The sequence below is a fragment of the Ochlerotatus camptorhynchus genome, unplaced genomic scaffold (assembly GCF_037179485.1).
Source record: "Ochlerotatus camptorhynchus isolate MF236.1 unplaced genomic scaffold, CSIRO-AGI_Acam_v1.1 ptg000045l, whole genome shotgun sequence".
Classification (NCBI taxonomy): domain Eukaryota; kingdom Metazoa; phylum Arthropoda; class Insecta; order Diptera; family Culicidae; genus Ochlerotatus; species Ochlerotatus camptorhynchus.
The window spans coordinates 1205998-1233509 of NW_027040536.1; the positions used below are offsets into that span (position 1 = coordinate 1205998).

Genomic DNA, 27512 nt, shown 5'->3' on the forward strand with positions numbered 1-27512 from the left:
TACTTCCAAATGATCGCCTCTCTGCATGGTAGAAAGCCAAATAATGCCATCGAATATTATCGTTCTTTCGTTGGCGTCACCCCTAACCCTACTTGCCAACGTGTGGGTGGCTAATCCCTCCACGCACTCGCCGTGGGAAAAGAACGAAGATAAATTGCGATTCTTTTGTTCCTGACTTTCCCCAACCTCTCACACTGGACCGACCATTTCAAGTGGAATCGAAATCATATTTTCCCGCACTACCAGCCGAGATTCCTGCGAGCAACGGAAATGGTCTTGTTTTGACGTTGAACTTAATGCGAATAGGCATGAACAGGAATAAAGTTTTATCATAATAAAATAAATAGAATCATGTTGGCCGAGAGCGGCGGCGGGAGCCAGTCATTATCGCTTTGCGCTTCGATACCTTTGGCACGGGTTGCTTCGGTTGAGCCAGGTCTACTGCCCTTGGGATTCCGAATCCGGTAAACTGGCCTTCTTGATTGGGGCAAAAAATCTCTCCGGACAGCAATTTTGAATCAGCAAACAAAACCACCCACCACAACAAACATCAGCAACAACAACAGAACACTATTTGGCCATTTTCCAAATTCTCAAATCGTATCTTAATTAAACGATGCATAGCGCACCGGGTTTGGTGGATGGGTGGGTGGGTGAATAGACCGTAAGAAGAACCGACTGCATAGATGTTCCTGTTTGGCCTACTTGATTGGAGCGATTGGCGGTGAATGTATACATATGTGGTGTGCCAGCGCCAGCAGTAGCACAGGAGTCTCAAAATCGGCTTTGGCGCTGTCGAAATTAGGCCGCCAATAGAATCGGTTATAGCAGTAGCAGGCGATGTACGGCCGGCACTTGATACGCGCGGCGCAGTATGCCATGCCGTACGGGCTACTTGTTCTCTGCAGAGTAGGCGCGTGTTTTTCTAATAAATATCTATACTGGAGCGGTTTGTTTTGAAAGTTTTGTTGCAATGATAGGGATGGTCATTAAAAAAAACTATTTTCGTAGTTCCCAGTTCGAATTTCCCAAATGACGAATTTTTGCAATTTAGTAACTATAAGGGCATCCCTTTTGAACTACTTGAATTCGGTATCCAAATGCATTGCTGTGCTGTGCGTCCGTCTGTCTACCCGGCTGGCTGGTATTTATATTAGAATCTACGATAAATCCAACTAAATGGTGTGACATGAGGGGGTCTCCTGCACATGCTGTTAGTTTTGGAAGTTTTCCCGAGCGCACTTGGGGACACAAGCTTTTTCAGCATCAAGTATATACATAGAGAGTCTCCTTCCCTTGGTAAGACACATGTGTGAAACCGCCTCCGTAAGGATCGTTCGTTTGCCGTCCCAGGCATGTTTCATATTTTCCTGAAGCAAGTTTTGTTCTTCTCACTCTCATCTAATGCTGAACAGATATGGTCCTGTGCGGTCGTAGCTTGTATTTTTCTATCGCATGGCTGAAGGCAAAAACTATTCAAACCGGACCGCCCTATTGCTGAACGACTGCTACGCTGCTAGTAGCCTGTCACTTTAGAGAGTATATTTTTTATACAGGTTAAATTGGATCAAACGTTCTGTCGCATGGAGGAAGAATGTCTGCTGCAGAAGGTGTCGATTCGTTGATGCAATTTCACAACCCGGTCGGGAAATGTTGCGAATGGGGCTGGCTGGAGACATGGAGGTGGACTAAATCTTGAATCTTTATGGCTGTGTTTGTTCTGTGCTCCGGTACTCGAAAATCGGAGAGCTTAGAAACGGAGATGAAACGATGTTTACTCCGTTCTGAGAAGAATGTTGTGAACATTAAAACTTGTATTTAATTTGATGGCGGATAACCCGAGCAACGGCAGATAACAAAATGAAAGCGAATCGATATTGAATTTTGCTGTTCCTATCATAATGAAAACTCCGTTTGATTCCAATTGTTATGAAATAAGTCTACTATCATATTGTTCCAAAACAAGCCCTATCGGAACCTGTTTCCTATAATCATAGGGGACCACATCAGTAAGGAAACAAATCAATGCCTGCATGCTAAACTTTTAAATTAATGAGACTTGACTGATGATAAAAATAAATTGCCTCCTTAAAAACCCTAACGGTTCCAAAAAGATTAAAACGGCCTCATAAGTCTATTCAGAGACCAATCTATCGGCTTGGTCTTTTAAAATGAATTAAAAAAAATCCCAAATGGGTTCAATATTCCAGAGCTGACATGAAATTTGTTTGAATTTGTCGCCGCTTGGAGCTTGCTTAGAAAAATACACAAATGTTAGCTTTCACAAAACGTACACTTGTTGTAGCGCAGCAACCAAGAAGTAGTAATTTCAAATTAGTATATTTTGTGGAAGCTGCCATTTGTGATTTTGAAGATTGATGCTAAGGCTTCCTTAGAGTACATTAAGTGAAGAAAAGACTGCCATTTCGGGATCGCGAGGTCGAATATGTCAAGATTAAGAGGTTATGAATACCTGAAAAGTTTGAAAAATTCGATTTTTCTTATTAATTCGAAACTTATTATTATTGAAGATTATTTTCCCAAGTAGATCCGATAAAACTTGACGAAGTTATGAGACTTTGAAGAGTTCTATGCCCTTGGTACCGGGAATATAACTTCAAACTTTAAACGCGATTAAACTCATTTTCAAAGTAGGTGTCCGTGATTACTCAAATTCAATGCATCCGATTTTTTCAGTTGTTTATTGTTTGAAACTGTTTATTTAAGGCCTTGATTGTTCGCATATTATTAAAATTCGATTTTTTAGAGCTGATTAAAGACAGTATTTTACTTCTTTTTAGTTTTTACAACCGACAATTTGTTATTTTTTATTTTAATCCGTCAGTCACCGCTTGAATTGACTGATTGTTAATGCAACTCCTTTGAAATTTTTGATTTCATATAATTTCTGCTCGAGCCTGCGTGGCCACCGCGGAACGTCTTTTCAAAAGCCTCCTTTTGGGCAGGCTTGATGGAGCCCCACTCGCGAGTTTGAAATGAGCCGAGCATAGAATTTTTCTGAGCAGTAAAATGCCTACTCCCAATTCATTCCACTGAGCTTCATAGCTTGTGAGCGAAGGGGGATAAAATGAGAGTGAAGTTTTCTGCCATTCATGTTCATATTTTCTATGACACGCTCTTAAGCTGGGTTTAGACAGGGCAAGTCAGTTGGATTCAATTGGATTGAAAAGTTGAGCCTGGTTCAACTTTTTTTTCAATACAAGTGAGTTGTTCAAGTCAGTTGAATAACATGGTTTAAACGTTCAATTCAACTGACTTGATCAATTGACTTGCCCTGTCTAAACCCAGCTTTACTCTCACTCTGGGTGAACTCTGAGCTTCTTGCGGCGAACAAAAAAAATCATCCGAAGTCTCGAAAAGCGCACCTCACGTCAAATCATCCTCTCGCTAAAATTCACTCTCCCTCTCTCTCGAGGAGTTTTTGTTTACTTCTTCCATATTCCTGCCGCAACTCACTCGAGCTTGCTTGAGCTTGAGCTTGAGCTTGATTGACCGCCCACGGTTGCTACTCTGTTACTGCCAGATCAGCTGTAATTACACAGAGAACCAATAGACGATGCTTGGGACTAGCAATCATCCTCAACTGGTGATCTTAAATTAGGCAAAACCAGCGCCGGCCGCGCCCAAACACAGGTCAAGAAAGGAATGGGAAGGATTGTGTTGACATGACACTCGCTTTGATGGAAGCACTTCCACGAGGAATCACTGGGATGTTGGATAAGAGGGTTGGGTTTGCAGCAGGGTTCGTTTTGGTAAACGATAAGCTGAATTGATGTCCTAACGATCATGTAACGCGAAGGAGCTTGGGACTAAATCCACGGTCTTCTGCTCAGTAAGCAAAAACGTTTGCCACTAGGCAGACGAGCACCTTTTTAATCACCGAGTTGCCATGTAGTCATATTAACAAATAAAACGATTGACGAATCTTGAATGTGGATGGGCCTGAGATTAGACTCATGATGTTCTGCTCAGTAAGCTAAAACGGTTGCTCTAAGGCCACCGAGCCCCTCATATCACATAATACCGTTGCTCAAAATCTCTTTGATATGTAAGGACCTGGGACCGCGTTTTTCTGCTCAGTAAGCAGGCCACTGTAACCGACGATCTTTCAAATCCGAAAACTAAAAACTACGAAAAAGTACTTAGGCCTTCATTAAGTTCCACTTTCACGCGACGTTCAATGATAGGGTCCTATCCAGGATTACATCTGAAAAATCCAAATCTGGCCAACGCCCACCCTAAACCTAAACCTGTTCTAATCCACCTGAAATGACTAACGAATGGAAGACTTTGACTACCCAGCCATGCAATAGTCTCATTCCGTACCTTATGGTAACTTGATGATTCTATTGCGCTCATCTTTTGGCACCACCCAGGGGAGACTTGGTCCTGTACCCAATGCTTAACTTATCTCCATTCCACTCAGCTACTCGCAATTTCTTGTGATATAGTGGGCGGAATATTATTATATGAGACAATTCAATGCAGACGTCTTTCCAAATTTGGCAGATCGACAGGTAATCGGTGAGTTACCACGATAGTTGCTATTCAACAACTCGACAACGTCCCATCGTCAACGCCTGCTATGAGAATTTCCCATTGCAGACGCCAACGAAATGACGTCATCGAGCTATCGATCAACTACCCTGGTTATCGCCTGGTACCTTATAGCACGATGCTAGGAGGCGAACCGGAAGAATCGATGAGCTACCTCTCCCCCTATTCCTGCCGCAACTCACTCGACTGACTAAACTTGCAGGACAATAGTGTTTTAAAACCTCCTGTGGGTTTGAGGAGTGACAAGCCTGCTTTTGGGAGTGGCGTCCCTGGGGAACAAACACCACAAGGAAACATATAATATAATGATTTTCGAAGACGAATGCAAGAACAATAAATGTGTGAAAACCGATTTGAAATATGTCGCTTACTTTCCGAGAAAAAAAATACCACAATTTCGCTTTTTTGGTCCCGAAGGTAGGTTTGACCCCTTAATCTTCCTAATGCATTAGGGTCTTCTTTGACCCGGGGTCATTTTAAAAAGCTGTAACTTTGTATCAAAATATGATCGATGCCTGCAAATTCCTCAGCCTCACTTTTCCTAACTTTCGGAAACGAACATTTTGCTGTTTAAAGAAGCTTTCAGCGATATCTAGGAGTGGCGCTACTAAAAAGTGACACAGTGTGCATTGGGGTCTAAAAAGACCCAGACTGTAACTCGCTCCCAAAAATCAATTTTTGAACCGATTATTGATCTATTGGCCTCATAAGAAAGATAAAGGTTCCTAATTTTGTTTTCCCATTTGTGACACAGACCTAACTGGTCCATATTTGGTTCCTAAAATAAGGATTTTACCAATTAGGCTATTTAGGATACCTGTCACCGGTTCCGAAAGGCACAAATGGACACTTGTAAAACCTCATGTACTTCCAGAAATAAACCTAATTTTTCATCCAGAAGTAAATAGAAATCATGCCTTGGACCAAAATGTGGATCTGGCTACATTTGGATACCTGAAACCGATTCTGGTAGGGTCTCAAGGACACTTCCAAAACCGCATGTATTGGAAGCGTCCAACGGCTCAAAATTTATAATTTTTCATCCAGAAGGAACTAGACATCATGCCATGGACCTACAGGTGAATCTGGCTAAAAAGTGTATTTTTTGAAGTCCTGCCGGAACCGGTTTCGGGTATCCAGATGTGACCAGATCTACTTGTTGGTTCATGACATAATGTCTATTTACTCAGGATGAAAAATCATAAATTTTGAGCCGTCGGACAGCACATTAGGTTTAAGATCTGTCCTTTTTGGCCCTACCAGAACCGGTTCCGGGTATCTGGATGTGGCCAGATTCACCTTGCGGTCCATGGCGTGATGTATATTTACTTCAGCACATGAGGTTTTGGAAGTGTCCTTTTGTGCCCTATCGAAACCCGTTACAATTAGCCCAAATAGCCCAATTGAAGAAATCCTGGACAGCGTCCATTCTAGGCACCTTCATCTTTTATTTGTAGCCAATAGATCATGAATCGGTTCCAAAATTGACAAACATTGTGTAACTTTTTCCTACTGCATTAGGAAGGGTAACGGCCTCCTAGCCACTATCAGGCTTTGCCACTGCGTCGTAAGGCTTTTAAATAATTTTGTAAAGTTAATGTTAGCAAACTTTCCGAAAGTTAAATAGTTTCCCTCAATACAGTCGCTTAGTTGATGTTTCTATTAAAATTTTTCCTAAAACACGTTCGATACAACAAAAGATTTTCGAGTTTTTATGTATATGTAATAAGACATTCACCATTGAAAGATTAGTCACGAGTCGCAATGACCTTCTGGCTTGGCCTATATATGAACTCTCATATAATAACATACGAGGTGGTTAGAAGGAAAGGAGTGATTCTCTTCATTGACTTTCTCTTTCGTTAATAATTCGGCTGCAAACACATTACTTGATTCGTGTGCCATTCTGGATGCTAGATGAGAATCTCCTTTATCAAACTAGGGTAAATGTTGGCTTCGGAACCCATTGACTGTTTTCGGCAACCAAAATTTAAGCGTTAATTTCACTATGTTTTCCCATCAACGCACTTCCCTGAATGTGTCCAAACGATTGTTTAGCCTTTCAGCTTCAATCTGATTATATTTGAACGATCGAGCAATCCAGTAATGCTACATTTTTCTTCAAATAAAGCATACGCACTACAAAATGGGGTTGATTTCGAGTTGCCGATAATAGAACAGCTGGTTAGCACGCAGTTCTAATGGGAAGGTTGCCGAAGAAAAAGAGGCTGCCGACAATAGTCACACTCACCTGAGAAGTTTGGAGCGTTGTAAAAACGCTTTCAAAACGTTTTGAAAAATTCTGTCGATTGGAATGGATAGAGAAGCAAGCAGCAGATGAATGTAAACAAACAGACACATCATATATGTGCGTGACGCTGAGAAAATGCTAGTAGAAGTGCAGACGCTGCTTAGATAGACGAGAATACGTAAATTCCCCTATGTGGCATAATAGCGCAAAATCTGTTTATAAAGCTGTGGCTATCAAAAGAGAAAGTCGATAAAGAGAAAGTCACTTAGACCCCTTTCCTTCTAACCCCCTCATATGTGAAAAGTTTCATCTAAATTTGTGAGGGTTGAGCTGTGTACTTCGCTCATTGGAATGGATATATAATTGCTCTATGGAAGGAATTCACTTGCAAATGCCTTGCCTAAAAATATCCTCATTATGGTAGTTACTGCAGCTTTAGTCCAGTAGTTGTAGGTTGAGTGACCCTTTTTCGAATGCCTGGTAATTAACACCAATTATGAGAACACTTTCAAATGCAGTAAGTATCGTATTATCAAATCGGACTGCAACATACTGTCAGCCTCGAAAACAATAATTTATGAATTCAATGTACATTTCAAGACCAACAATTGAAAAGGCCTCAACTCAATTTTGTAAACAAACCTTGTAAGGCAATTTCCTCGCGAACCAAAACATACTTTCACAAACCTACTACACAATCGGGTAGAGGAGAATTTCCCCTACTTGTTCATTTTGTTGGTTTGCGTTGGCGGCCTTTGGTTCGCGAGAAAATGGCCTTACAATGTTTGTTTACAAAATGAAGTTGAGGCTACTTCAATTGTTGGTCTTGATTTTATGGTTGTGTAAGTTCTAAGTTCTTATATTCATGGATATTTACATTTTGAATTAGTTTACAATTTCATATAAACAATCTGAAGGTGTATTATTCGGTGCACAGGTCAATCATATTTACAATAAATGTCAAATGTCACATAATCATTACATCAGTATGTCTCTTTCCTTCATTAATTTTGTTGTAAATAATCAAATGTCATGATTATCTGTGATTTGCCAAATCATGTTACTATTATTGACCCGTGAACCGAAAAATAATGCCATCAGCCGAAAACAAAACAAACCACACTGAAGGGAGAGAAAAAAAATAACAGTGCAAACAGAAAATGAACCGTTCGCGACGGAGCCTACTGAGCCTACTTTTGATTTTCTTATGCACGGTAAGAAAAAATCACCCAAAATTAAATTCTTCTCCCTCAACTCGTTACTATACTATTGCATCCAAAAATGTAGTTAAAGGGGTCAAAGTATACACAATTAGAGTTGATCAAACTGAATTAGTTTGGATTCAAAGAACCTTGAGTCTGGAAAGTCGCCTTGCTATTTAATCAGGTGACGAGAAACGTCACAAGCGGTGACTATTTTCACTTCACTAGTGACAGAGAGTCACCCAATCTCACAGAAAATCCCTGTGCCTGCGCAAAATAGGCCAGTGGATAAACTCAGTCGACCAGTACAAGTTTTAATATGATTCTCATCCAAAATTAGGATTATAATAAAATATATTCAAATTCAACTGCACTGAACGGCACAACTAAATTAAGAACCCGAATGCGTCCGAAAATCAACCGGAAAGCAAGTGCAAAAATGCAAACCTTCTGTATGATTATTTTTTTGTTAAATAAAACTTGTTAGCGAACGAGTAGTTCTGTGTATCCGCCGTTCGACTGCTACTTCACTCGTCGGGAGTATAATCGAAGTCGTGCATCGTCGTGGAGGAAGCTCAAAAGAAACACGGGGAATCCTTTCAAGGAAAACCACTTTTCTCATCATTCTTTCAATTTGGGCCGCAACGATCTGAGGTTGAGGCCGGGGAATTTCTGCGGCTTTTTAATATGCAGCGAAAGTACTAGCTAGCCTTCTACTAGCTAATGGATGGATGGCGACGACGGTCGGCGTGGCGTTGCTCAACTCTTTCTTTCAAAGGGATGTGTTAAAAAATGCTCTCAACTCAACCACATGCCAAATGCATGACTTTTCTGTTTCTACCTTTTTCGGTAGCAACATTTGAATAAAAGTAGTTTTTTTGGTTTAGTCTTGCCCACACTTTTTTTTTCGTTTTACCCAACGCAGTTCTCATGACACATTCATCCAGTGAGGTAGAAATTTGTGAAAAAGCTAAACCATTGTTTTCCTCTCTTTCTTTTCAGAACACTCAACTGACTAGTTCAAAATCATAAAAGGTAGGTTACCAAAATATCCATAATCATTTATTTAATCGTACATCCTCCAGAAGGGTACTCAAGCAATGAGGCAAAAACACCCACTTTCTTCCGTTCAGAATGTTTCTTAAATCGAAAAAAAGACCATCGACTCACAACACGCAATGCCCTAGAAGTTCTCATCACCAAACCAATCGATGTTGCTGCTCGATTTTGGCGGTGTTGTATCACCATACTGAAATATGTAATAATGTAACAATCGTATTCCTCGAACCAAAACAAACAAACGAACGCGTTTCGACCAGGGGGCGGGACACCTTGGCTGAATATATCATTTTTTTATTTTATTTAATTTAAGTTTCTTGATTAAGACCTTTCAACAAAAGTATCCATGTAACAGACAATGTTCAGCCCAAAAAGCTCTATCTTTTACATGTATTAGTTTTTTAAGAAAACTTAAATATATTCTTCGATATCTAGTTGATGATATTTTCAAATATATCAAAGTTGTCAAGCCCCTTGGTTCCGACCAAAACCAACCAAAAATAAACAGCCATCGAATCCACGACCATTTTAATCGGATCGATATTTGGCCCTGAATGAATGTCGTCGTCGTCGTTGGTCTTCGGCGAGCATTTTCGGTTTTTCCGAACATTATTGATGGACATCCAACAGCAGTGGAGCAACAGAGCAGGCCGTGGCATAAAAAAAAAGAAGATCAGTTTATCTCGTTCGTCCGGCCCGTCGTCGTGGTCAAGGTGAACTTGGATGATGAATGAAATTTAAATTTAATGACTCGTTCCTTGGAGTTTTGCGTTAAAAGTTTGACTTTTGATGGGACTCCAGGCGTTTGGTGTTTCCTCTGTTTGATTGGGAATGCTTGTCGCGTATGGGCACAAGTGTACTGTGTTGGAGAGCGTATTTTCAATCAAATTATTTATTGCGACTAATTCGCAACTAGTCCGGACGCATGAACATAAAACTGGAAGCTTCAATCAGGAGAAGGGGAGCGTAGTACCCATAAAAATAGAGTTAATGCCTACTTCGTAGGCTGGTGGCAATTTAGAAGTCGTGAAGCGTGCAGGTTTTATTCGGTGGACGCTAAATGAATTCGTATGAGCCGAGAAGAAGGTTTTTAATTAGCACCTGACGGTGGGTACCTCCGATGTGCAACGGCAGGAACTATTTATTTTTATTCACGTTAGCTCTATAAATATAGGAAATCATTAGTATACGTTTTCTTAAGCAGGATTTGACACGGTATTTTTTGAAGATGGTTCGGTAATGCTGAAAGTTGAAGTTGAGGTGAAAAATTCAAGTCATCTACTAAAAATATACTTCATTAGCCAAAATGCTTTCAATGATAAAAAAAAACTCATAAATTTTCTTTAGAATTTGTTATTTTCAATGTTGTTGGAAAATTCAGAGCGCAAATTTTTCGGCGGCGTGGTTATCTTTTTTTAAGCATGATATAACCCTAATGTGTGTGAGGATTGTTTTAAAACTTTTTTTCTAAACCTTGTTATTCAAATAGGAGGAGGGTACCCAGGTACCCCGTCAAGCACATAACGGTAAAGGTGAATTGCTGTGGAAACCTCATTTATTATGGATCGCACTATTACTTTTAAACTTCCATGACCACAAATGTCAGCTCCCACAAAACATACAATAATGAAACTAACTGCCACTTCACGTTTGATACAGTAATCAAGTAGAAATTTTATGTGCGATGCCGTAGCAGTGTCCGAGATTTGTTTTCTAAGTTAAATAGTACTGCAAGTCAGCAATCATGAGCCATGATTCACGACGGCCGTTTGAGGACCCTGCGAAGATCCAAATTTATATTTTTTTGGCAATATTGGCGTTGAAAATTCGCCGCGTTTTTTGGCGATTAAAATTGTCCGCGGTTTCAAGCTGTGTAAAGTGTTCTTGTTGTTTTGCGGGATTTAAGCCATTTTTAGGAGTTTAAGTAGATTTTGCTTTTTCAAAACCTTTTTATAATTTTAAAACCATTGTATGATTTTTTGCTATTTTTATGCGCGCTTTTTTTACGCGTTTTAAAACCATTTACAGCATTTTAAGGTTATTTTTTTATATTTACTATGCTTTTTTTTGTGGTTGTAAAGCCTTTTTTAGCGTGTATTATCTTTTATCGTTTTTATGACGTACTCGGCGTTGGTTGGATTTTTAAACTCTTTAAAGACATTTTTAGCGTTTCAAAACTTTATTTGGCGTTGTAATCATTCATTAGTATGTGTAACCTTCTTCAACGCTTTGCAGCCGTTTGAAGTTATTGTTGAAATTTTATGTTTTATGTGTGATTCGGCCTTTTGGGGGCGATAAACTTGTACCGTCTTTCCTTCAGTGCTAAAAGCTGTGCGATCGGTTGTCAAAGCTATTATGTTGTCTCCAAAGATACCACATCGTAAATACGAAAGTGTTCGTTAGGGTGCCAATGAATTTATCTAAAAAAATTACCATCAAAATTTGAAAACGGACTACAGTCAACTCTCCATATCTCAGCGGCACCGATGGTGTAGTGTTACGCATGATTACCTCTCACCCCAAAAGACCTGGGTTCAATCCTAGTCGGCGCCGCCGGGATTTTTTGAGGCATAAAATCTCTGATCACGAAGATAAGTGAAAAACCGTTGGTTTCCGGTTCATGAGTTGATGGGTCTATAGGTAGGGTCCAGGTGTGGGAACTGCCTCCATGGCGTCAGTAGCATTGGTACTCAGTACGGAAAACACATCAAAGAAAAAACTCCATATCTCGATGTTCGATATCTCTCACTAGACCAAGAGGTAATTATAAGGTTTCTTCTGTTCACCAACTTTTTTCTAATCACATTTGTTGCTGTAACACTAATTGCTCACCGATGGTGATTAATTGAAGTTCTGAATTCCTAACATACACATTCAAAACAATATTACCTAGAGTCAAAAATAACCATTTACCCGTCACGACTCCACGTTCGCGAAACGGCACTGATATCTACAAACCTTGTTCCCATGGCAGGCTTTGGAAAATATGCGTTTAAATTTTCCATCAATTAAAGCACCGACTGAAGTTAATTTTCTGGAGTGATTGTTTCAAACATCCCCATTTGTGCTGGATATTATCGTCATCGAGAGGAATTCCGATCATCCATCAGCGATTCCTACGCCACCGCCGCAGGCCGTATCGAATCGGTTTCACGTTTAATGAATCGTGGCGCCGCCCGTGTGCCTTGAGTAGTTGTGGATTTTTTTTTTCTTCTCCGCAGCCTACTGTGATGATGCCAAAGCTTCTGTGTGTTGTTGATGTTGAAATAATAATCGTACTTTTTTATTGATCATCATCACCGCACATAGTACAGCCCTGATGGAATGTGAAGCTATGCGCGATACGAATCTCCAAGGCGTTCTTCAGCTCCTCCTTCCTGCTGAGGAAGGATATTGGTAGATAATAACATGTGCTGAGATATTGAGCCAAATAAAATCCAAGAATGCAGCCTATGAAGTCATGGCAGACTGTGCTTCCAGACAAAACAGTGAGTGCAGAGGATGCTGGTCCTGTCTACCCCATTGATTGCAGCAAACGAAGTGTAAGTGATATCTCCTCCGCGTCAGAATTATGCCAAGAGATGCTGACTCGGGGTATGTCTAGCAGTTTTCTTATTTATGCCATCCTCTCATTTTGTTATTCAATTTAATTTAATTCAATCTGATATCCCCTCGGTTTCGTTCGTTCATTCGCCGTTCGGCGGCTGAGCAGCGTTTCGCATAATATGCACTTATGCTCGACGCGCTTTGTTGTATTATATGTCGACTACGTCGGAACGACTTGGATTAGGATAAGAGGTGCTGTGTGAGCTGTCGCATCTGTCTTGCCGTCATCGTCGTCGTCTCGTCGTTACCGCCGTTGTTGGTTTGCGAGACTTTGGCAGCTGTTCAGCTGTTGATCTTCGTTCCCTTCCGAGAAGGGAGCGGAAAACTCTAGAACAGAACAGTTCGACCCAGGAGCGGATCCTTTCTACGGGGTTGTTGCATGAAGTAAGGAGCGAAAATCTTGGTACTTACCGCTGGAAATTTATCGCTACTACATGTTTGAGGAAGCGGGTTATGAGCTAAGGAATTGAATTAACCTATACGGACGGGAACGCGGGTACAAGTGTACAAGTGCGCTCGACAGTGAAGGCATATTAAAAGTACAATTATTGCTTTCGGTAGCCGTTCGGGAGCGCATTTCTCGGTGTGGTCCCGGGGTGGATATTTGCAGCAGCTGTGGGTCTCTGTAGCATTGGTCGAAGTGATTTGAAGTTGAGTTTGAAGGGAGCAGCAAGTGTGAGATTTATGGTTTACTGATTGTGGTCGGTGATTATCGTGGGGAGTTATACGAGCATCATTTTATTGAGGGTAATGCTGGCAGTTGTTGATTTTTAAGTGGTTAGGGGATTGCAAAGGGAACAAAGACGGCTTATCCGGTTGGCTTGGGGGCTTGATTTAAAATATAAATTTTGGAATTCCCGACCAGAAACGTAACGACCCAAGCAACACACATCCATCAAAATAGGTTGCTGCAACTTGATTGTGACTGAAATAAGGTGCATACAAGTAACCACAACAGTTAAATGACAAGTGTGCTGCTAGGGGAGCTTCAGGTGAATGTCCGGAGTAGAAACATCGTAATCCTTAAAAATTCACTTAACTCGAGTTGCGGGACATTCAAAATTGAAATAATTCTCAATTTTAAAATATCAGGCATCTCATGAAAGAAATATGTGTTAGACATCACACTTATCAATTAGTGTCAACACATTTCAAATCCGAGAGACTTTGTCGTTCACAACAAGTTTGCTGAAGACAGCAAGCCTCATAGATTTCAAATGAATATAAGGATTTCAAGCTATCTTATCAAACTGATAATTTCCACTACCTTATTTGCTTATCCTTGACAGATACGCGTATTTCGTCTACAATGTGCAGACTTCTTTAGTATTAGTCGAGCATTAGTACAGGACACTGAAGAAGTCTGCACATTGTAGACGAAATACGCGTATCTGTCAAGGATAACAAACAAGGTAATGGAATTAAAATTAAAATTCTATTGCTTTTCTCTCTCTTTATGTATATTAAGCAATTAACGAATAAAAAAATTCATAAGTACCGTAAACTGATGGGAAGTTGATCGCTTTTTAATAATAAACACGCATAATTTTTTCAATCGGATGTTCGATACACTAGCCATGCTTTTCTAATACATGTAGGGGAAATGGTTCTAATGTTGGCCTATGGATCTAAGATTGGGCCCAACGCTAAAAATCTGCTATTTATCAATTTTATCTAGATGAACGGGTCATTGGGACGGTACTAATGGATATTTTTGGTTGCTATTGAAAATTTAGTCGATTGCTGAATTTATGTATGGGCCCAAATTAGGGGCATTTAGGCCGACATTACATCCATTTCCCCTATGTTCTTAGTTTTTGTATTGCATATTTTTTTTTAATCAAATGCGAATGCAAATATTTAGTTCCTGTTTTGAAAGGAGTGTAGGAGTGCCGTTTAAGTGTAGGAATTGAATTCTTTCGTATAAACATGAGCAGATTTTTCGTATTTTAATATGACGCTGGCTTATGAAAATATTTGAGGATTTCCCACAACTCAACGGAGACGAGTAACAACAATGAATACAATAAAAAATATGCAAGCATACATATTATTTCGAGTTATTCTTCCTGAGGTGACCAGCAACTATCGTATTTTCTACAACTTTGTCTAAGATTGGCATCATTTATAATCTAAAATTAAGGGAGTAGTACAGTCTGGCGGCCCAAAAATTTAAATGTTAAGGAGTGTACTACCCCCTTAAGAAAGTTAAATTTAAATTTAATGGGAAACCACCTCAATTTTCGACGTAGACTACGTTTACGGGAAGGTACTGGGGGTAAATCGAAAACCTAAAATTGCGACCGTCACGAAAAGGTGTAAGATTTTGAACACTTATAACTTTGGCATTTATAGATGAAATTAAAATCCAAATACACCAATCGATAGGAAATAACTCTCAATATTTTCCACAATAAATGTTTTCCAGAATTTCCATAAAAAAACAGTTGCAAAATGTACAAATAAAAAGTGATAATTTAATCACTATTTTCATGAAATAAACGTTATCCCCAAACCCAGTCGTCATAATCGAGTACCACTTGGTTCCACATCGTGGCTCAACTCATTTTTGCTTCGGACGGCGTGGGAAAAGGTACACAGATAAAAATTCTGAATTTAAATAGTAATGTAAACATTGATTCACGTAAACTTGTATTTCATTTCACACAACCGAGCAACTTGTAAACAATGTTGTTTACAACAATGCGCTTTTGTATACAATATTTGCTACATTGCATGAAATGTCTCAGAACTTTACTTATTTTATATGTGACGCTCCATTTATGTGCATCATACTGAACAGACATTTATGCTACTTTTTCGAACTTTGTAGCAGCAGCAGCAGCAGTAGAAAGGCAGTGAATCCTGTCAACCGCAGAATTCACCACTTTGAACCCCCGAACCTTCCGCAACGGGAACGGCCCTGTCGTCTCGATGGCGCAAGCACTCCGAAGTGCATCAACCTCGCCTGAGTGATGTGATAACGATTCCGCGTTCTACAAATAATTCTTGGGCTGTGTCCCAGTTGCCGAGTTAAATTTAATTCGTGGTTAAAAGTGACATTTCGAAAGTTATTTTCAATGTTAGAAAAACCCATCTGATTTCGATCAATCGGTTTTCAAACAGAATTCAGTCACGGTTGCCAAAATTTAACTTCTAGTCAGTCAGAAATAACCACGCTAGGATAGCAGGGCTATTCGATAACTTTCCATCTGTCACTTTTAACCACGAGTTAAATTTAACCATTTAACGGAGGTCCTTGACCACCTTGACAACAACCTAAAGAAATCATTCATGAACTGTGCCGAACACTTTTTTCCAGGAAATTAGTGCAACAAGCTAAAATTAGATGAAAATGATTTTTTCTCGTACATGTTAAACCGTCCACAGAGAGCCAAAAAAATTTTATGAGAGAAAATTCTATCCCGAGGTATTTGGCATGTATTTTGATGACACTCGATTTGTGATTTCCCTCTCACATATTACAAAATAGAGTACTTCACACTGCTAAACATGTCTGGTACCTCTATATGCATTCAGATATCCATCCATATACATATTTTGCACTATAGATACTTTCTTCCTCACCCCATTCATAAAAACGGTGGGAAATACTTTCAGGGGCGGGGCTAATAAAGTATTTTTTGAGCAAACTATGTAAAAAGGGAGGGACTTCGGACGTTAATCTAAATGCAAATTAAGAGATACCAGACATGTTTTGCATTGCACTGCCCTCTATGAACGATTAACGGAAAACAGATAAGGGGCTGTTCATTAACTACACCCAACCGGTGGATGTAAGATTCGCTTACAATTATGTGGGATTCATCATCAGAGGATGTAAGTGGAGACCGCATGAACCGAGGATGCGATATACCTAGCTGCGGTCCAATGCAAGAAAATTGGAGACCGAAAAATGAGTGCATTAGTAGTATTAGTGAGGTAAATTTATTATGTCGAAAAAAAAAAATAGGAAAAAGGTTGCCGACTGGACTCGAACCACGAACGTTGCGATTATCAGACCTGTGCTTTCTCCACTGCTCTCTCCATGCTTCTGAATGTGGATAGCCTAAAAGCAAACAAGAAGCGCTCCTTTCTTTTCACACTCGACTTCGTATGCTTTTTCTGCTGGAGAGATTCGCGGCAAGGGTGTGCGTCGTTCTACCATGTTATACATAGAAATCAAGGCAAATGCTTGCTTGTGTAGGTGAAAGCACAGACAGAACACGAAATAAAAAAGGCAAAAAACCATTACATCGCCTGTAAGGTCAACTTCTAACATTCGCTGCGATGTTCATGAGCAGAGGATGATAGGAAATAGAACTAACATTCATTGTAATAGATTTTTGGTTTGCGTGTACGTAGACAGTTTTTTGGGATTCTTGATCCCCCCTCCCCCTGCGTTGACAATTGTCCACACATTTTTTTAAAATTTGTATGGGCCGTGCATAATTGCCCCCCCCCCCCCCCCCCTAAACTGTCTACATAGTTTATGAACAGCCCCTTATGCGTAGCTTCCGATAGATATCACCGCAAACAACAGCAGTGACATCTGATGGAAAATGCGTTCTGAAGGAGACTCGCTGTGGAAACCTTATTTCTAATAAATCTCATATAATTTTACAAATTTTAAGAGCACAAATATCAGCTCTCACAAAATTTATAATAATGAAACTGGAACTTCACGTTTGCTGTAGTGCATTACTCAAGGAGTTCCAATTTCATGAGTGATGTCACTACAGCGTCTTAGAGATGAACTAGCCTAATGCTAAAAATCTCTTAAATGAAGTCTAAAAAAAAAAAACAACAGCGTCTAAGATTTGTGCTCTAGAAATCTTGAAGTGATAGGGAATATCAGCCATCATGATGGCCTTTGTTGGACGCTTCAAGGAATCACCTGAAGAAAGCCCTACCTTCCTTCATATGCTGCATATCTGATTGTAATTTAGGAACCTATAGGAATTGAATATGTATTCGTATTTTTATGAGTTCCTGAATCAAACCAAGTTTTACTAAGTTTGAAATCCAGAATATCTAAATACGACCGGAATCATAGGTTACTTTTACTGTATTTAAAATCAATATCTAGAAGAATTTCACTAAACAACTTAACGTAGTCTACGTCAACCATGCGGTCGTGTCTTGTACACAACCCCACCAATTTTTGTTATGTTAACAAATGCCGATTTAATGTCAAACAACTTTTAGGAAGACAATATCCGTAAAAAAAAGTGTATCGTAAGGTTGTAACGTTCATCGCTCAGTCTCACTTCACTGCACAGTGCATTTTCATTTCGGCTTTTTTTCTGAAAACTAATTCTAGTAATTAAAATTCATAGCAAATGACTTTGTATACTAAAGGTTGAACACGAAACAAATCCGGACATGAAAATCTTTTTGGGGTTTAAAAAGCGCTTTATTTTGCATAGTTCAATGTAATCGCTATACATTAGTAAGTATTATGCTTATTGCAAGACCATTGTTTCAGTCTTCCTTCTTACCATAGGCCATCGCTCGAACTTTTCTTCGTACACGGCCCATCATCTTTTGCACGAGCCCTGTTCCCACTTGTTTGGCTGCTAAATTCCATTTCTGCTTGAAATCCTTCAGGTCATACACCCTTTTGCTTGAGTATGTGCTCCACAATTAACCAGTATTCCTCAATTGGCCTTGGTTCCGGCCAGATTCATCTCCTTGGGAACCACTGTGACGACATTTTCCCTGTACCACCGTCCAGAAGTAACGCAAGTTTCACTTTTCAGCCCACAACTGCAGATTGCTTGCCAGACAAGGAACTTTTTAGGTAATTTAGACCTTTTTTAATTTTACATTCTTCCGGGGAATCGGGACGTGCTTGCTCCGGTGAAGCCATGATGTAAACAAATGAACTTAACCTGACAACCAATGCCTACTGTGATTCTATACACTCTTAGCTTGATTCAGTGAAATTTTGAAAAGTTTTAGTAATGGAATCAGCTCAGTGCAGAATATTTTCCAAGTTTGAATTGTTTATTAAGCTTTTGAATGCACTTTCATTTTTGACGTTATGTTAAAATTATAACTATAGTTGGTCAGCCAACCTTTACAGCTCATCAAGCAACATACTAGGATCGCTACAAACTGCCACAAGTAGCTACATTCTGGTGGAAAGTAATTTAGCAACAATGTTCAATTGACGCTGACACATGTACAATAAAACAGAACCTCTCAACACATGCTTGCAAGATTGATTTACCCCATAATAAATCATGATCGTCAATGGAATGATATCAATTACATGCACATAACCAACGTCCGTGCGTCGTCGTCGGCCGGATAATGCGAATGCCATATGCCCGCAGCAGCATGCGTGTATGCTAATTGACGTTATCATTCCTCTTAGAGGGTACAAACCGGAGAACAGCCTAGAACGCAGCAGAATGCAATTCCTGTACTTTACGATCGAAAGTCGTATTCATTTTCTATTTCTCAACCATCTGTTGAGAGCTTTGCACACTGCTGGCCCTACGGCGCCGTCAGTGAGAACCATCAATTACGCACCGGTTACAGAACCCGATCGGACGATCCAATATTAATTGCGATCCATCCTTCTGCTGGCACCGTGCAGGGACATAATTACTGCTCGGCACAGGTTGGATCATAAAAAAAAAAACACAATTTATGTGTACAAAAGTGTCAGTTTAACGATGTGCCGCATCGTTCATTACAGTGATTTCTTTTTCCTCGGCTAATCAACATCATCATTATGATCATCTGTAACGTGCCGGCCGCGGTCGAACAGAAGGTCTTCAAAAGTTCTTCAATCACCGGTCACCATCTCCTGTTCGCAAGGTGTATAGAGATCGCTATCACACTTGGAAACTATTGAGCCGGTTCCACCGGTGCGGCCCTTTATTGCTAATAATTGTTGTTTGCTTATCCCACCACTTTATTCCCAATCTGACAAAAGAGAGTTTATTAATGATACTGGATCAACGGTCTGACGATTACAGATCTTGAGATGCAGAAAAGTGATTTTTATCCGTCTAGACCGCGACAATGATTATTCCGTGCTTCTGTATGGCAACTAACAGCGATGAAATTGTGCGGCACCCGCACATCTCACTGATGTATTATGCCATCTCTGAACCATTCTATTCAAACCATACAATAAAGAGCATAATCATCGAGTTTATTCAAGCCGGCCATGACTAATTCCTTTGTACGGGGGATATGACCGAGCCTAATGGCCGGCACTGCCAACTAGGATTCCGCGTACCGAACGACGGGGTTGCTTCGATCACACATTCCTTAGTGAAAATGTTGAAGACTAATGCTCTCCATTCCACGGTAGTCATGGTGGTTGCAAAATTAAAAATCAGTTTGAATCGTTTTGTCGGCCTGGGGTAAAATCAAATATTCATTAGTTCTTTGAGGTACCTCCATATAAAACGAAAATGAGAAGAGATCTTCAACCCGTTCGCATTATTCGCTACACTCCGATGACGATTTGCCCGATTGGGACCGTGGGGTGGCGTTTTTGCGACTGCTACACACTTTTTAGATCTTCCCATTGTCTAATTCCACGGAGTCGCCGCCACCGGGGAGTCAGGAATTCGATCCGTGTGTATGGTGCGTCCGAAAGGTGTGAATTGGTTCTGAATGGCCACCGTCCGTTCGATGGTTTCCACCCGTTGGGTCTACTGGACCTGGACAGGAGAAAAGAGGAAGCGAGATCGAAAGTCTAGAGCTGGGAGAGTTCGTTAACCGCAAGATATTTTTCTTTTGTCAGACGAGTTTTCTTCACACCGTGTTAGACATCATCAGGGAGCTTAGAAGCGGCTTCCGTGTGTCTTCTATCGGCATAGCCTTCAGCTAATGAAAGTACTTATAGCTAAAGTGGGACCCCTCGTCTCTTGACCATAATAGCAGCCATTGCGTGACTCTTCAAGCAAGTATACAATTCATCTATGAAGCAGGTCGTGAGTTCTAATTGCGCCGTCCTCAGCATGCTGGAAGAGGGTTCCCAGTGCTTTCCGAAGAAATTGTTCCCATTTCTCGGTTCGCAGATGTGCCGTTGAATGATGGTGAAATTTCGATGGGAAGATAATCATTCCAGAAACAGCGGCATAGCTGCTATTTCTGCTACTATGTATGTCAGCAAGCAGTAGGAGATTCCGCTCACAGCCAGCAAGTTACATCATACTCAAGGCTTCCTGAGATGGCAGGATAAATGGCTGTCATAGCACTGTCACGTTTAACATTTAACATTTGCCATTTAGTTTGCGGGTCCCATATGCTCATATGTCAGCCGTAAGTCTCCCGTCGGAATCGGATGCATCAAAAATTGATTTACAGCCACGTTTGACGCTCAAGGAAATGTCAACACTGCTCGGATAAAATGCAATGCCTACTCAGCATCGGCCGATATCCGTGTTTACATACATGTTCGGTATGCTGCTGGCTCATCCATCGTCGTATCGTCACTAATCAAAGGTGGCTGTGATGCAACAGCAAAACAAATAAAAATGCATCGTGACTCTCGCATGGCAAAAAAAAAGAAAGAAAAAGAGTAATCGATAACTGCACACCTTTCGCCACCTTTTTACAGCCGTACCACCACCGCTGCCGTTATTTATACGGGGCTCTCCGAATTATTTTCTTTTTCTGCATTATGCTACTTTCACGACGACACCCGTCAAGCTCGCGAGGTTGCTGCCACTTGATTCGTTGCTTCCTCTTGGCTTTATTTTTTTTTCGATTCCGAATTCAGAGTTCATGAAATATTGGAAGCAATGACACCGTCGTCCGGTAGAAGAAAAACAGGCACAGAAATGTGCTTCAATAACACCAACAAAAGAAAGTGAATATCATATAACTGCTTCAATTGCTGTTGTGTTGCCGGTTGGGATATTATTTCATCGGGGTTTTCATAACCGTGACATTTAAAACCACCTCCTCCAGCGAGCGAGCGAGGGAGGTAGGTGGCAATAATAACGATTTTTGTATACCAACAACGCCGGAACGCACCCAACCGACTCAGAATAAAAATGATGAATGACGTTGTAGTTGTTGTTATTGTTTACTAGAAACGTGGTGGGCTGCTACACCACCATCGTCATCGTCATCGTCATGGCAAAGAATATGGAAATACATGTGCTTTTATTTAGCAACTTGCGCCAAGGAACGGGAACAAACAAAGTAGCCATTGGTTCACCCACTGTGGATGGTCGTTTGCTTTGGTGAACTCAAAAATTTGGAAGTGTTGTTTACGGTGGTTGTTTTTCCTGCTGCACTGAATTCTATTTTTACGTGATTTTATTTTACACAATTTTTTTCGTGATTTGCTTGAAAGTTCACGGAGTTAGGTTTAAAAAATGCATAAAATTTGTAGATAAATTTCTAAGGTATCTAGAGGTGCTAAGAGTGCAGTCCGTAGCCCTTATTGGTCAGAGGTCTTACGGGTTTGCTACAAAAAGGTTTAGAAATATTTTGGATGAATTCCTGATATCTTATGGGTCAACTTCAGAGCCCACATGGGAAATTAACAATTGCCTCTCCACTCGTTTTGCACAGAAATGTTCATCAAAATATGTAGAATCTCATCTCGGTATTAGGTTTTGAAAATAATTACCCTATTTTGAGATTTTTTTAAAAGTAAAACACCATGTATCTTTTGTAGATTACTGAATAGTGTGTTGCTGTCATCTAGAAATTAAATTTTTTTTTAAATAAAGCCAAGAAATCGGTTTTAAGGGGGCTTCCATAAATTTTTCTTCCACAGCAAAGTTTATGGAAATGATGAGTTCTACAATTTTTTAGAACATTTTTACATAGAAAATCATCAGTAAAAAAAGACAAAAAATGTCCTAACGAGAATAATTCATTAACTTTATTACTAAAGCTAACTTTTTGTAAATTTAAAAATAAAATGGTTGGGTTGTGTACAACACACGACCGCATGGTTGACGCATTTTTCTTGATATTGAGTTTAAATACAGTAGTTCTGATTTTAATACTTTGTAAAAAGTGGCCAAATTCAGGACCTCATAAAATGCGAATGCATAGTCTATAACATTTGGTTCCTAATTTGTAATCAGATATGAATATTAAAATAGGAACAAATGTCGAAATATAAACAAGTTCTCCAAATAATTATTGATTTCTGGAGGGTTTTTGTTGGAAATGCAATGAATGAGATAAAACAATTCCCGGAAAAGTACGTTATTTTTCAGTAGCTCAATCATTAGTATTAAATTAGGTCTCTGAAGCCAAGCACAGGTAGTTGTGTTTACCTTATCAGAAGACGGATAAAATGTTGGTTTATATTTCAGCGAAATAGGAGAAGAAGAGGTATTACGATCATGTTCTTCTATTTGGAGGAAAACTCTAATAAAAATTATCATGCATCATCACTATACAGCGCGCGTTCGTAATATAATGCAAAATATAGGTTAGAATAGTAGGTAATACTCCTCCCGCATCCCAACAGCAAAAAATCCGGGAAATAATAATCGAGGCGGAGTATAGTAAGCCGTTTCATAGCATAATTCTCCAAGGAGGAGGGACTTACAATGCTAATCTAAAAGGATAAATAGAGGTACAGTCTGATAATTTCAGTGCTTGGTACTGAAATCTGAAATCTCTGATAGGGAAATCACTTTTTTCTCACCACAGAATCAAACCGTTTTCTTATGCAAAATGATCGATGTGCGTTCACAAAACGCACGAAATCCAAAAAAAAAACTCTATTTAGTGCACATTTTTTACTCAATCGGTAGATGAGAGTAGTACCAATATTTATTGGAGGGATTTGAAGCTGAAATTTTCTGATCGCAAGATGTTCGTTTGTGTGTGCTTTTTTAGCATTCTAAAGAAAGTCCTACCTTAACAACTTTGAAAATATACTCAAAATCCTTTACAGGATTGTTTAGACTGTTCTAAAACATTTTCTTCCGAATCATTATTTCAGATTTCTTCTTTTTGAGATTCTCTCTGAGAGTCCCTAAAAAAATGTATTTACAACAGTCTAGAAATTATCTGTAGATCAATCCAAAAAAGCATGAAAAGCATCCTTAGATTTTCTTCGAAGCTTAATTCTATTTAAAATTCACTTGAATTCTCTTTAGAATTCTCATGTAATTCATCTCAGAATTGTCTATAAATTTGTTCAGAATTATCTTGGAGTTCTCCTCTAAATTCTTCTAAAATTTTGCTTAGAAATTTATTTAAAATGCTCTAGAAAATCGTTTCGCACTTGGAATTTCCTTACAATTATTTTCACAATTACTTTGGAATTGTACCCTCAAAATTATATTCTTGTGGTATTGTTCACGGACAAGCGACGCCGATGGTGTAGTGGTAAGCGTGATTACCTCTCACCCCAGCAGGCCTGGGTTCAATCCCAGTCGGCACCGCCAGGATGTTCAGAGGCATAACATCTCTGATCACGCATTCCTTCGGAAGGGAAGTAAAGCCGTTGATCCCCGGTGCATGGGCCGATAGGTAAGGTCCAGGTGTGGAAGCTGCCTCCAGGTGTGGAAGCTGATGAGTTGATGGGTCGATAGGTAGGGTTCAGGTGTGAGAGCTGCCTCCTTGGCGTCGGTAGCATTGGTGCCCAGCACGGAAAAAAAGATCGACGGAGAACAAAATCATGGGAAAAAAAATTTGTTCATGGATCCTTGGATCTTCAAAATTGATTTGGAATTTTACACAGAGCTACTTAAAAATTTTACTCTAAATTTGAACTCTCACAGTGGTCTGCAGTGAAAGCCTAAAATCTCTAAGAGATCTTACTAAAACTCACTTTAATTTTCTCTGAAATACCTTGGTATTACCCTGTTCCTTCGAAAAATAAAATCTAGTCTGGCCCAAGAATCTTAAATTAGTAAAATAGATTAAGTACATTTTTCCTGATTTGTCAATGAAATTCACGAGTTTTTCCAGGTGACTTCGAATTCTCAACTTTTTCCCGTTGGTTGGTTGGTTCAAAAAAGGTTTTTGATTTCTGTGTTATGTTTCAATTTTAAAAATCTTTAAATTTCCATTGGACTGAATTGAGTGTGTTTCATTGATTCTATTAAATATTAGATAACAAAGATAAATAGTCCAACGATTTGTACTGTTAGTTTTGTTTGAGGTGTGCCCATTTGCCATGCAAAACTGGGTTCTTTTTTTGAGTTGTGACCATATTGCATGAAAAAACAACAAAATTGCATTTTTATAAGGGCAACATAGGCAGAACTCAAAATGTGCCTTTGATGCTACTTTATTTTGATTTTTTTTAATGAGAAAAGGCATATCTACCTATAACTTTCGATTTTTCGGACGATGTTGTTGCTACTGCTTGCTGCTGAAACCTTGAGCGATAGCAGCGCTATTTTATAATTTTACAGATTCAAGCAGAATGATGTGCAACCAAGTGGTACCCGATTATGACGACTGGGTTAGGGAAAACGTTTTTTCTCTTAATACTAAATAAAACTTGGAAAAGTGTTTATTTCAGCAGATACGTAGAGTTGTTTCCTATCGATTGGTGTATTTGGATTTTAATTTCATGTATTAATGACAAAGTTATAAGCGTTCAAAACTTGACACATTTTTGTGACGGTTGCAATTTTAGATTTTAGAGTCAAAAGTATATATTATGCTGTAACAGATTTTGAAGGTGTGCCCCAAATACACATAAAATTCAAATAGACTAATGATATTATAAAATGGTGCTGTTGTACATATCCTTATTTCGAACATCCATACTTATGAATACTGATAAATTGAGCTATAATCACACAGAATACTTATTTGTGTAGAAATACGAACTGGACGAAATAATAGCGTTAGCGTTAGCGTTGTTATGATATACTTCGTAGATTGGATACTAGCGACACTCACGTCTCTTCTGAAATTCTCAGTTAGACTACTTTCAGGAATAATGCTGAGGAGTAAACATTGGTTCCAATCTAAACAAGAGTAACAGAAGCATGACTGTCGCTATTCCCGGCCACGCCCATCTTTACCATAACTAGGGATAGGGAAGGAAATGTTGATGTAGTACTTACTTAACGAGAGGCCACCGACTTAGCGACACCCTCATAAGTGCTACGGAGTTGGAGGGTTGGGTAGGGTATTCGGTTAGGATTCACCTCAAGTTGGCGATGCAACCAAAAGTATGTATTGTTTATTTTTTGTTTATTTAATCTCTCGATAGCCGGCTATCGAAAGAACATGTTAATTTTGTTTAGTGATAATGAATTTTAAGAGTCATGATGGAGAGCTTGGGATTGAACCCATGATTTTCTGCTCAGTAAACAAAAACGATCCCTCCAGGCTCATCGAGCATCTCAGAACCATAACGCTTCGCGACAATACAGGACTACGTTTTCGCTTGATATGCAAATAGTTTCCGAGGTTAATGTTCAATATCAAATATACAAATGATGGTGGCGATTTATTGTGCTGTGGAAGAGCTTCGGGTTAAATCCATGATTTTCTGCTCAGTAAGCAAAATCGATCCCTCGAGGGTCATCGAGCATCTTATAATCCACAGCGCTTTGAATAACTATTATTTACGATAATTAAACTACAAACTAAACGTGATTGCTAAAATCTCAAAAAGATATTCTCACAAATATATTTCACGCCACCAGGAATCTCAAAACAATTAGACGTTATAATGATACTCTGCACATGTTAGACACAAGAAGAGGCCAAAAAGCAAGTGTCCGACACACAAAACCCGTCAAATCCACTTGCAGTCACAATCAATGATTCTACGAATCGCGAGCGCTCACGAATCATAAAACCGCTGACTGCGACACTCTGAAAGCGAAATTGACAGGCTCTATGCGTCAAACACCCGCCCGCATCTAACAGCACAAATCTCCATTACAACATCTAACGAATTCAAAACTCCGAAAATCACTCATCTATAGCAAGTGAGTGGAAGCAACTCTGCATGCAACCATTCTTTATGATACACTTTTTCTGCCTATCTTTCTATTAGGCCTGTGGACATGCGTTAGCTTCGAAACTTCTAACCAAACTGGGTAAATTTTCAGATCACAAAAAAAAACTTGAAAAAAAAACTTTCAAAGGTATTTACAAGTAAAATAAATATTGATTATTTTACGCAAAAACGAGCAAGTAATATTAAATCTCTTGTATCGTATGCGAATGCTAATTGACTGTAACAAAAATAATATGCTTAAATAAAATAAAATATTAATAAAATTATATGCAAAATTTTTAAAAGATCATTACTTTATTGGTGAGAAGTTTCTAATAAGCCCTCCCAGTTCATCTGTATACAGAACAAATCTGATACTATAATCAGAATTGCTCAGTCTGCATGAAGCAGCCGATTTCATCAAGGAAATTCTATTAACAACCAAGGATTAATCGTTAGAGGCATACTGAAGCATTAAGAAGGTGATATGTGTCACTATAGGAAATCATCATCGCTGCAAATATAAAGAAATTAAACATAACCCTTTGCTTTAGTACCGTCAACCTCCATGTCCATGGGGAGGGAATACGAACTGGACGAAATAATGTTAAACAAGAACAAGTGCTGGAATAAGCAAGTTTACTCGACTGGCACTAGATGTAAGAAAGTATTTTTTTTCAAAGTTAGCTGTCAAGTTATCTGCTATGGTGAACACGTTAAGGTGATCCTTGTAGCGTCCTTTTTCGCATTAAATTTCGCAATTTTACTAACTAAATTATTAAGGTTTTTGTGAATGCACATAGATGAAACTACTACTTGTTGTTTGCTGTGGAGAAGCAAGCAATGTTAGAAATTTACAGATTTACAATCCTCTAGATTTGTATTCTTGAAA

General features: G+C 39.3%; 1 protein-coding gene across 2 annotated transcripts in view; it reads left to right on the forward strand.

Moving 5' to 3' along the window:
• Nucleotides 1–27512, forward strand: part of LOC135715142 (beta-1,4-glucuronyltransferase 1) — a 202348-nt gene that overhangs the window by 63490 nt on the left and 111346 nt on the right. For both annotated transcript variants that reach the window (XM_065238542.1, XM_065238550.1), the window contains exon 3: nt 9034–9066. The gene's annotated coding sequence lies outside the window, so the exon portion shown is untranslated. The remainder of the gene's footprint in view (nt 1–9033; nt 9067–27512) is intronic.